Source organism: Dasypus novemcinctus, chromosome 10 (assembly GCF_030445035.2).
Source record: "Dasypus novemcinctus isolate mDasNov1 chromosome 10, mDasNov1.1.hap2, whole genome shotgun sequence".
NCBI classification, from domain to species: domain Eukaryota; kingdom Metazoa; phylum Chordata; class Mammalia; order Cingulata; family Dasypodidae; genus Dasypus; species Dasypus novemcinctus.
Window position 1 is genome coordinate 218635 of NC_080682.1, and position 12380 is coordinate 231014.

A 12380-nucleotide genomic window follows, 5' to 3' on the forward strand; every position below is an offset into this window, starting at 1 on the left:
GCCCTCTCTCCTCAGGGGTCCCCGCCCGCCTGCCCTCTCTCCTCAGGGGTCCCCGCCCGCCTGCCCTCTCTCCTCAGGGTCCCCGCCCGCCTGCCCTCTCTCCTCAGGGGTCCCCGCCCGCCTGCCCTCTCTCCTCGGGGGCGCCCGCCCTCTCTCCTCGGGGGTCCCCGCCCGCCCCTCTCTCCTCGGGGGCGCCCGCCCGCCCTCTCTCCTCGGGGGTCCCCGCCCGCCCGCCCTCTCTCCTCAGGGGTCCCCGCCCGCCCGCCCTCTCTCCTCAGGGGTCCCCGCCCGCCCGCCCTCTCTCCTCAGGGGTCCCCGCCCGCCCGCCCTCTCTCCTCAGGGGTCCCGCCCGCCCGCCCTCTCTCCTCAGGGGTCCCCGCCCGCCCGCCCTCTCTCCTCAGGGGTCCCCGCCCGCCCGCCCTCTCTCCTCAGGGGTCCCCGCCCCGCCCGCCCTCTCTCCTCAGGGGTCCCCGCCCGCCCGCCCTCTCTCCTCAGGGGTCCCCGCCCGCCCGCCCTCTCTCCTCAGGGGTCCCCGCCCGCCCGCCCTCTCTCCTCAGGGGTCCCCGCCCGCCCGCCCTCTCTCCTCAGGGGTCCCCGCCCGCCCGCCCTCTCTCCTCAGGGTCCCCGCCCGCCCGCCCTCTCTCCTCAGGGGTCCCCGCCCGCCCGCCCTCTCTCCTCAGGGGTCCCCGCCCGCCCGCCCTCTCTCCTCAGGGGTCCCCTCCGCCCCCCCCGCACCCCGCCCCTCTCTCCTCAGGGGTCCCCCGCCGCCCGCCCTCTCTCCTCAGGGGTCCCCCCGCCCGCCCCGCCCTCTCTCCTCAGGGGTCCCCGCCCCGCACCGCCCCTCTCTCCTCAGGGGTCCCCGCCCCGCCCCGCCCCTCTCTCCTCAGGGGTCCCCGCCTCCCAGCCCGCCCCTCTCTCCTCAGGGGTCCCCCGCCCGCACCGCCCCTCTCTCCTCAGGGGTCCCCGCCCCGCCCGCCCTCTCTCCTCAGGGGTCCCCGCCCGCCCGCCCCTCTCTCCTCAGGGGTCCCCGCCCGCCCGCCCTCTCTCCTCAGGGGTCCCCGCCCGCCCGCCCTCTCTCCTCAGGGGTCCCCGCCCGCCCGCCCTCTCTCCTCAGGGGTCCCCCGCCCGCCCGCCCTCTCTCCTCAGGGGTCCCCGCCCCGCCCGCCCTCTCTCCTCAGGGGTCCCCCGCCCGCCCGCCCTCTCTCCTCAGGGGTCCCCGCCCGCCCGCCCTCTCTCCTCAGGGGTCCCCGCCCGCCCGCTCCTCTCTCCTCAGGGGTCCCCGCCCGCCCGCCCTCTCTCCTCAGGGGTCCCCGCCCGCCCGCCCTCTCTCCTCAGGGGTCCCCGCCCGCCCGCCCTCTCTCCTCAGGGGTCCCCGCCCCGCCCGCCCTCTCTCCTCAGGGGTCCCCGCCCGCCCGCCCTCTCTCCTCAGGGGTCCCCGCCCGCCCGCCCTCTCTCCTCAGGGGTCCCCCGCCCGCCCGCCCTCTCTCCTCAGGGGTCCCCGCCCGCCCGCCCTCTCTCCTCAGGGGTCCCCGCCCGCCCGCCCTCTCTCCTCAGGGGTCCCCGCCCGCCCGCCCTCTCTCCTCAGGGGTCCCCGCCCGCCCGCCCTCTCTCCTCAGGGGTCCCCGCCCGCCCGCCCTCTCTCCTCAGGGGTCCCCGCCCGCCCCGCCCTCTCTCCTCAGGGGTCCCCGCCCGCCCGCCCTCTCTCCTCAGGGGTCCCCGCCCGCCCGCCCTCTCTCCTCAGGGGTCCCCGCCCGCCCGCCCTCTCTCCTCAGGGGTCCCCGCCCGCCCGCCCTCTCTCCTCAGGGGTCCCCGCCCGCCCGCCCTCTCTCCTCAGGGGTCCCCCGCCCGCCCCGCCCTCTCTCCTCAGGGGTCCCCGCCCGCCCGCCCTCTCTCCTCAGGGGTCCCCGCCCGCCCGCCCTCTCTCCTCAGGGGTCCCCGCCCGCCCGCCCTCTCTCCTCAGGGGTCCCCGCCCGCCCGCCCTCTCTCCTCAGGGGTCCCCGCCCGCCCGCCCTCTCTCCTCAGGGGTCCCCGCCCGCCCGCCCTCTCTCCTCAGGGGTCCCCGCCCGCCCGCCCTCTCTCCTCAGGGGTCCCCGCCCGCCCGCCCTCTCTCCTCAGGGGTCCCCGCCCGCCCGCCCTCTCTCCTCAGGGGTCCCCGCCCGCCTGCCCTCTCCTCAGGGGTCCCCGCCCGCCTGCCCTCTCTCCTCGGGGGTCCCCGCCTGCCCTCTCTCCTCGGGGGTCCCCGCCTGCCCTCTCTCCTCAGGGGCGCCCGCCTGCATGGCGCTGAGAGGCGGTGACGGGAGTACTGGGAACAAAGGCAGCGGGGGCTTCCCAAGGCAAGCTGGGCCACACAGGGTCCCTGTCTCCCCCGAGCCCCAGCTCCACGGCCCGTCTGGGGTCTGCCTCTGTGCTGCCAGGCTGGGGCCAAGGGCGCTGCCTTCCAGCTCTGGGGGTGGGCAGGTCGGGGGCTCCAGCGCGCCCAGCGCCTCACTGTCATCTTTCGCTCCCGCAAGGCCCCTGCGCTGCCTCCAGAGCCCAGTCCAGGCATCGGGGTTTTGAGAAGAGAGAAAGCTTGACCGCGAGGGGCCGGGGCCAGGAGCCGGGCCCCACGCTGACCCAGTGCCCGCCCCACGCGCCGGGAGCCGGGCCCCACGCTGCGCCTCCACCTGAGGGCCCGGGAGATTTTGGGGGACGTGGGCACTGGCGTCCTCGCCGAGGGCCCCGGCTGGGCTCCCTGGCTCCAGATTCTCTGCTAAGCAGGCTCCAAGCAGCAGCAGCGGCGCGGGGGGCTCCGCGCGGGGCCACGCGCGCCTCCTGAGAGGTGCCGAGCGCAGGGGACACGGCGCTGCGGGCGGTCCTCCCGCAAACCCGCCTCGCCCGCGGCTCCCACGCCCCTCTCGGACCCTCTGGGGCCGCCCCCGCTTCCTGCCCCGGAGCCCCCGCGTTCCAGGCCCTTCCCGGCCCCGCCTCGGCAGGCGCGGCCGTCACTTCTGGGAATCCGAGGTCAGACGCGGGCGGGAAGGGGCGGGCAGGGGCGGGCGCGGCCTCCCACCCGCATCCGGCTTCTTCCCGCGCCCGCGGGCCACGCCGCGCCCCTCCCCGGCTCCCCGCCCGGCCTCGCAGATCTCGTGCTCGGGCTCCTGCTGCGGCCCTGGCGGGTCGCGGGCCCGCTGCGCTCGAGGGGGGCTCCCCGCACCCGCTCCGCACACCGCGCCCCCGCCGGCGGCCCCGAAAGTGGGCGGGACATAGCCGGGGCGCATCCCCCGGACAGGGTCGAGGTCGCCCCTCCCCGCTCGAGTCGCTCTGGCCCCCTGGTCGCGGGGTGGCGACCCCGACCCGGGCAGGACGCCCAGCCCCTCCCACCTCTGGCGAGAGGCTCCCGGGCGCGCGCGGCGCGCACCCCTCCGGCCACGCGTGGACCTACCACACCACCTGGCGGCCGCCTGGGCAAAATGCGACGACTGGGTAGCGGGCGAGGAGAGCCCCCCCAAGCGCCCTTACCGGATCCCACCTTCAGCGCCCCCACCCCAGGCCGGCCGGGGAGGGGCGTGGGGCCGGGCTGGACTCCCGGGCCGCGGCGCTGGCCTGCCCCAGACCGACCCTGATTCTGACCCGACGACGCCCCTTCTCCTTCCCGATCGGGCTGAAGCCGGGGTGGGGTCGCCCCCTGACGAGGGGGGACGTGTGCGGAGCAGGCCCCTCGCCCCCTGTTCCGCGGCGCGTCCCCCCGCGCTCGCGCAGTCCCGGGCTGGGGAGCGAACCCCTCGTGCGCTTGGTGGAAGGAGGGAGGCGCAGAGGGACGCAGGGCGCCGGGGTCGCCCTCCCGTTCTCCGAACAGCCCACCCAAAGCCGGGCGGGGGGCGCCGGCGCGTCTGGGCTGGGTTTGGGCAGCGGTGCCAAAGCCCGGCCCACCCCCAGGAAGAGGAGGTGGGTAGACGCCCCCCTCTCTCATTCGGCTGAGCATTGAGAGTTGGGGACGCTGACAAGGAGCGAAGCCCCGAGGGCAGAGCCTCTGGCTGCCGGGCTGGAGGCCGCTGCTGTGCCTGGACAAGAAGGGGCTTCTGTGCCCCCAGCGCAGGGCACCCGAGAGGAGGTGGGCTGAGGAGGTGGGCTGACCAGACCTGGAGTCCAAGCAGCTGGTGACCCCTAGGCTGGCCTGGCTGGGGGTGCCTGGCCTCCCATGCAGGGGGCGGAGCCGATCGGGGAATTGCTGCAGAGCCCCCACCCCGGGGAGAGGGCCCCCCTAGATTGGAGCAGGACTGGGAGCAAGGGGGCACAGGGCCTCGGGGCCCACATGGTCACCAGAGTGACTGTGGCCCGCAGCACTGCCCCCGGGACCAGCCACTGGGGTGGCTCAGCCTCCGTGGAGGGTGGGGCCTTGTGGTCTGACCCCTCAGTGAGACATGGAGGAGGCTGGGGACCGGGGTCTCCCCAACAGTCCTCCCCTGGGGCCTCCCCAACAGTCCTCCCCTGGGCCCTCTGGGCAGCAGAACTGCGACCCTCAGGCCACCCTGTCCTGGACTAGCCGCACTGCTGGGGCTGTGCCAAGTCCTGTCTCACACCTCGCTGGACGCGACTGCTGTCAGCAGAGTCCCCTGGCGGGAGTCCCCTGGCAGGAGGCCAGAGCTGCTCCAGCGTCCCGACCTCAGCTGCCATGGGGGTCCCAGACCCCAATGCCGTGACCTTCTCAGCTGACGGCCCACTCAGCCAGGACAAGCCGTGCAGGTCCTTGTCCCTTACAACCTGCGCAGTGCCCAGACAGTCCCGCTGGTCTAGGGCCATGCGCCTCCCCAGTCCTGCTGGGTGGACCCTGGCCATTGTCCCTGGGGAGTGGACCCCCTGCAGGGCGCTCCTTGCACTGCTGCCTGGAGCCAGGAGGCCGCCCCCCACCCAGGACAAGGGAATGTGGTTCAGGGACAGAGTCCGGCCAGTGGCTGCAGGTGATGACGGCCAAAAGGCAGCACCGTCCCCAGGAGGGAGGCTCCCAAGGCCTGCTCTCCCCCCATACAAACACGTGACCCGCGGGTGTGGGCGCTCCAGTGGAGGTTTGTGGCTAGAGCTGATTTGGGTCACTGTTTCCTTGGCTTGGTTAAGCCACTTGAGTAGTGTCACGGAGCATTTGGTCAACAATCAAGCGCATGAATTTGTCTCGCTCTGTGTTTGCACACAGAAGAGTGTGTCATTGACAGCGGCAGGCACAGCAGAACACTTGCTCATGTCCTCATGTCTGTCCCCACAACGCGTGGCCACCTCATCAGGTCAAAAACACGTGGGACATGGTGTGACCAGAACCCTCCGCTCTCCCAGGAGTGGAAGCTCCGTAGCCACTGGATGCAGATAGCAGCCCTGAGGTGGTGGCAGGGGGCTGGTGGGGTCTGCTGGGCCTGGGAAGGAGGGCCACCCCTCGAGCTGCATGCCCCTGTTCACCTTTAGACAGAGGGGCTGATGCTTGGGCCTCCTCGGCCTGTGGGTGTGGAACAGGACGGCCGTGCTTTGGCCGCGTCGCTCTCTCGGTCTCATCTGGGCTGGGCCTGTGCAGTGGGCATCCACGGGAGGTGCCTTGCCTCTTGGCCCATGGCAGTGGCTTTCCAGAGCTTGTGCCCCCACAGAGGAAGGCCTTCAATAAACCACTCAGGCATGACCCAGGTATTAATTCTTTAGCCACAGTCCAAGAGCCAGGGAAACGTGCCATAGCTGAGGAGTGTGTTCAGGGCAACGGTGATGGCGGCTCGTACCCGTTGATATTCCGAGGGTTGTTGGTCTGGATGGACACTGGCCACTTCTGGTTTGAGCCATCAGTAAACCAAGCCTGAGCATCCTTGGGGACTTCCTAAAGGAATGACCCTCAGGCAGCCAAAGCTGCCCCTGTGAGTGACCCAGGAGAGGTGTAGACACAGCCTTTTCTTGGCAGGAGGACACACCTGTGGGACCAGACTTGCGTCTCTCTTGAATGTGCCATTTCCATCTAATAGGAGACCAGGCCTTTCCAATGTGGTTGTTGCCATCCGAGTGGACCCCACCCAAGTAACCCTGTGTAAACTGCTCTGTCTCCACAAGTACTAGGTAGTGGTCTGTAGAAGTTTCCCAAGTGGAATGTGGCTGCACAGCTGTCAGGAACAGATGTGTAGTTCCACCTGGTCCATGGAGCTTGCAGGCCTGCACCTGTTTGTAGCACCTCAGATGCCACACGGCTCATCAGATTTCCCTTCTTTGGGGACTCCAATTATATGTATGTTAGATCTCTTAATGTTGTCCCATTGGTCCCTAAGGGTCTGATTGTTTTATTTCCCATCTATTTTCTCTTTGTCCTTTAGTTTGCATTATTCCTATTGCTTGGTTCTCAGGGTGCACAAGTGACTTCCTTGTGCAGTCACCATTCTGCTATTGGGTTTATTATGGTTCTTTATTTTAGATATTGTATTTTTCAGTTTAAAATTTTCCAATTAATTCTTGTTAATAATTTCTCTGCTAAGAATTCTTATATTTGTATTTATCTCGTGTGTTTTTCTTTGCCTCTTGAAGATGTTTCACAATCTGTCTGAAAATTCCAATATCTAGGTCATCTGTAGGTTGTCTCTTGTCATTTCCTGGTTCATTTGTAGACTGGACATAATGAACATTTTGCCACTTCTGGGTCTTGCTGGAATCTTCTGGAGAATATGATGTTTCATTTTCGCAGCCATGAAGCCAATCATGTCCAGACTGTATGTTCCGTCGCGTGCTCTGTTTGCTTCTCAAAGCTTTTGCTGTGCTGGGTTAGGTCTGGTCTGTCTGACGAGCTGGGCCAGCCGCAGGCTTGCGCAGGGTCATACCCAGACTTAAGACGTCCCTGGACTGGGTTGAAGAGTGTCCCCAAGCCACGAGTCCACCCACAACCTCAGAATGTAACCTAATTTGGAAATAGGGTCTTTGCAGTTGTAACTAGTTGTTAACATGAGATCGTACGGCTGGGTGGGCCCTAGAGCCATTGAGGTTGGGTCCTTCTGAGGCTGAGCAAAGACACAGCCAGAAGGAGGCCGTGGGAGGACGGACGCGCGCCAGGGGCCTCCGGGAGCCCTCCAAGCTGGGGAGGCAGGGAGCGTTCCTCCGGAGCGCCTTCGGGGCACTCGGCCCTGCCGCGCTCTCCAGAACCGAGGCCTGGTGTCTTAAACCACGCAGTCGGTGGTGCTGTGTTACAGAGACAGAACCCGTGCCCTGCTCCGGCTCTCTCTTTCCACCAGAACTTTCCCCACGTTCTCTGGTCTTCAAGGGCCCCTTTTCCTTTTTCCATGGCCAGAAACACACGGAGTTTTCCCAGGAGTTCTAGGTGCCCCTGCTGCTCCATTCCACGGCAGCCCAGGACAACCTGCAAGGCTTTTTATTTTAATTTTTTTTTCAGATTTTATTTTATTTATTTCTCTCCCCTTCTCCCCATTGTCTGCTCTCTGTGTCCATTTGCTGTGTGTTCTTCTGTGTCCGCTTGCGTTATCCAGCAGCAGTGGGAAACTGCATCTCTTTGTTGTGTCATCTTGCTGCGTCAGTTCTCCGTGTGTGGGGCCCCACTCCTGGGCGGGCTGTGCTTTTTCATGCAGGGCAGCTCTCCTTGTGGGGCGCTCTCCTTGTGGGGCGCACTCCTTGTGTGTGGGGCTTCCGTACACAGGGGCGCCCCTGCATGGCACGGCACTTCTTGCACACAGCAGCACTGCATGTGGGCCAGCCCACCGCACGGGTCAGGAGGCCCTGGGGATCGAACCCTGGACCCTCCATATGGTAGGCAGATGCTCTATCAGCTGAGCCACGTCCGCCTCCCTCGAAATGGTGAACTCACCCCATGCAGTTTGCGTCTCCAAGTTATTTGGTCTACAACCCACCTGCTCTCGTTTACTTCTCAGTCTTCAGGTATTTGTGTGTGCATGCATGTGTGTGTGCATGTCTAGAGCTTTTAGTTTAATCAGCAGGAGGGCTTACCAGACCACAGAAGAACCGAAACCTCAGTGCACTTTTTTTAAACTTACATAAACCTCAGTGCACTTTTTTTAAACTTACGTAAAAGGTGCTGTGTTATTTATCTTATTTTTTGTCATTTAGCACTGACTTCTCAAAATCCATCTTTTTCTGTGTATACTTCACCCAATGTTCTTTCTTATTTTAAAGTAATTATAGATTCATAAGTTGCAAAAATAGCGCAGAGGTCCTGTGTGCCAAGCTCCCCCACTGGTCTCATCTCGCACATCACAAGAAAGTATCAAAACCAGGGTACCGGATACTGGCGTTGGCAAAAGCCTCCTGCTTGGTTAGTTTTCCCCAGTTTTTACGTATGCTCATTCGTGTGTGTGTGTGTGTATAGAACTATGCAATCTTTTCAGATTCATGTGACCACCACAATCAAGGCACAGAGCCGTCCCGTCAACACGAAGCTCTCCCTCACACGAGGCCTTGGTGGCCCCACGCGCGTGCACACGCGCCCTGCCGTGTCCTTAATTCCTGACAAGCACTAGTCTATCCTCCCTCTCTGTGATTTGTCACTTCAGGAAAGTTATGCACCACGGAACCTTTGAGTTTGCTTTTTCCGTCCGTGCACTTCCCACGTTCCTTCCTAACAGTTCATTCTTTTTATTGCTGACTAGTATTCTGTACTGGTGTGCTGCCGCGGTCATAACAAAGTACCAAAACCAGTGCCTTAAAACAACACACGCTTATTATCACACCATTTTTAGGTCAGAAGTCTGGCACGTCCCGCCAGGTAAGCTCCAGGATGCGGCTGCGGTATCCTCTGCTGCTTGTTGGGGTTGCCGGCAGAATTCCGTCCTGCGGTTTTAGAAGCAAGACCCCATCGTCCTGCTGACTAAACGGAGGGCTCTTCCCGGCTTCCCCAGCCGCCGCGTCGGTGGCTGTGGCCCCTGCTTCCAGCAGAGGCAGTGGAGGCCACACGTGGCTTCCGGTGGTCCTGTCAGTCTTTAACCTACGCCGCGGTTAGAGCGGGCCCACCTGGGGTCGGGCCCACCTCTCCAGGTGAGGACGCGTCCTCACGGGTCCTGGGGGTTAGGGCCGTTTTCTGTTCCCCACGCGCTACGGTGTGCTTCACCTGCCCGTTGGGCGTGCGTGCTGTTTGCAGATTCAAGTTATTGAAACGAGAGCTTCTGTGAAGGTTCACGTATGGGTTCTTTGTATGGATGTAAGTTTATGTTTCTGTGGGATAATTTCAGGACTGCAGTTGCAGGTCATATGCTAAGTGTATAGGTAGTTGTTTTTATTTTTTTAAAGTAATTAATTAATTTATGTATTTTTAGGAGGTACCATGGACTGAACCTTGGACCTCGTAGGTGGGAAGCAGGGGTTCAACCACTGAGCTGTACCCACTCCCTAGATAGTTGTTTTTAAGGAAACTGCCTGACTGCTCTCCAGCGCAGCCTTAATATTTTACCTTCTCACCACCACTGGATGAGGTAAAGTCTCATCACCCCTGCAGCAGCACTGCCTTTTTTTTTTTTAAGATTTATTTTATTAATTTCTCTCTCCTTGTCCCTCCTCCCCCATGCTCTCTGTGTCCATTCACTGTGTGTTCTTCTGCGTCTGCTTGCATTGTCAAGAGGCTCTGGGAATCTGCGTCTCTTTTTGTTACGTCATCTTGCTGCATCTGCTCTCCATGTGTGCGGCGCCACTCCTGGGCAGGCTGCGCTTTTTTCACACAGGACGGCTCTCCTTCCAGGGTACACTACTTGCCCATGGGGCACCCCTGCATGGCATGGCACTCCTTGTGCAGGGCAGCACTGCACGTGGGCCAGCTCACCACACAGGTCAGAAGGCCTGCGGATCGAACCCTGGACGTCCCTATAGACGGACACTTTCAGTTGAGCCACGTCCATTTCCCAGCACTGCTTTTTATGCTAGCTATTCTAATATAAGTGTAGTGATACCTCATCATAGTCTTAATTTGCATTTCCCTGATGTCTAGTAAGGTTGAACATCTGCAAATGCAGATTTGCCATCTACATATCCTCGTTTTCTAAGTGGTTTGCAATTTCACTGTTGGCTTTTGCGAGTTCTTTACACATTTTAGTTACAATTCCTTTATCAAAGATGTGGGTTTGCAAACATTTTCACCCAGTCTACAGCTTGTCTTTTCATCCTCTAGTCTGTTGCAGAGGAAGTTTTTAATCTTGATGAAGTCCAATTTATCCTTTTTTTTTTTTCTTTTATGGATTGTGCTTTTGATGCTATGCCTGTGAAATCTTCACCTAGCCCCAGGTCCTGAAGACTTTCTCTGCTATTTTTTTCTAAAAATTTTATATTTTTCATTTAAATGCATGATTCATTTTGAGTTAATTTTTGTGTAAGGTGTGAGGTTTAGGTCAAGGTTCCTAGTTTGCCAGTAGTTGCCAATTGCCCCAGCACCATTTGTTGAAATGACTGTCTCTCCTTGATCGAGTTGCTTTCACATGTTTGTCAAAAATCGATGGTGCATAATTCTGTGGGTCCTCTCTCGGGCTGCAACGATCCCGGTGCCTCAGCCATGCCACACTTTCTTTATGGTGTAGGCTCTGTGGGTAGAGTGACTCCTCCAGCTATGCTCTTTATTTTTCAGAATTGTCTTAGCTGTTCTAGTCATTTTGACTTTCCATAGAAATTTTGTAGTAAGTTTGTCTAAATTTACAAAAATCTGACTGCATTTGGTTAGAAATTTCATTAAACTAGATCAATTTGGGGAAAACTGACATACTTACTATGTCAATTAAGTCTACTAATCCAAGAACATAGTATGTATTCGATTTATTTAGATCTTTTTTGATTTCCTTCGTCAGCATTGGTAGTTTTCAGTATACAAGTTTTGTTAGATGTGTATTATTTCTCTTTTTTAAAAGTGAATTATATTGATATTGAGGGTTTTTGAGGCATAAGAATTTTATTCTGAAAGCCATTTAAAGGATTTTAAAACATTTTTAATAAGAGATGCAATTTATGTTTATAATTTTCCAGGACCTACATATATTTTTATTTATATACATATATATGTATTTTTAGAAGGTACCAGGTATTAGAACTAAGATCTCACACTTGTAAAGTAGGAGCTCAACAACTGAGCTACACCTGCTCCCCAATATACATATATATTTTTTTGCAACTTCATTTGATAGTTACAAGTTGTTTATTGTTTTTGTTTTTTTAAAGATTTTATTTTTTATTTATTTCTCTCACCTTCCCCTCCCCCCCAGTTGTCTGGTCTCTGTGTCCATTCGCTGCGTGTTCTTCTGTGACCGCTTCTATCCTTATCAGCTCTGGGAATCTGTGTTTCTTTTTGTTGTGTCATCTTTTTTTTTTAAAAAAGATTTATTTATTTATTTAATTCCCCCCTTCCCCCGGTTGTCTGTTCTCTGTGTCTATTTGCTGCGTCTTATTTCTTTGTCTGCTTCTGTTGTCGTCAGCGGCACGGAAATTGTGGGTGGTGCCATTCCTGGGCAGGCTGCACTTTCTTTTGCACTGGGCGGCTCTCCTTATGGGGCGCACTCCTTGCGTGTGGGGCTCCCCTACATGGGGGACACCCCTGCGTGGCAGGGCACTCCTTGCGCGCATCAGCGCTGCGCATGGGCCAGCTCCACACAGGTCAAGGAGACCTGGGGTTTGAACCGCGGACCTCCCATGTGGTAGGTGGACGCTCTATCCATTGGGCCAAGTCCACTTCCCGATACATATTTTTAATTCATAAGTTTTTGTAAGCAAAGTTACAGGTTTGCAGAAATATCATTTGCATAAAATATATATAATACAGAGTTCCCATACACCACTCTATTATTAAAACCTTGCATTAGTGAGACACATTCATTTTAATTCATGAAAACATTTTTATAATTGTACAATTAACTATAGTCCACCATTTACTTGTGTTGTACTGTCCTATGTTCTTTATTTTGTTGTTCTAGTAATACATATAAACTAAAATTTCCCCTTTAAGCCATAGTCACATTTATAACCCGGAGCTTTTCATTACATTCCCAACGTTGTGTTGCCATCACCAAAACTTTATAATCAACCCCAATGGAAATTTGGCACAACCCAGTCCCCAGCTAGATTCTATTCTAGATTCTGAGTTCGTGAGTTTGCTTATTCTAATTATTTCATATCAGTGAGATCAGAAAATATTTGTCCTTTTGTGTCAGGCTTATTTCATGCAACATGATATTTTCATGGTTCTTCAACATAGTTGCATGAATTAGAACTTCATTTCTTTCTTTAAGCCTGAATAATATTATTCCATTGTATGTATAATATCACCCTTGGTTTATCCATTCATCACTTCATAGACACTTGCATTGCTTCCATCTTTTGGTGATTGTGAATAATGCCACTATGACCATCAGTGTGAAAATATCTGTTCAAGTCCCTGCTTTCAATTATTTTGGTATATA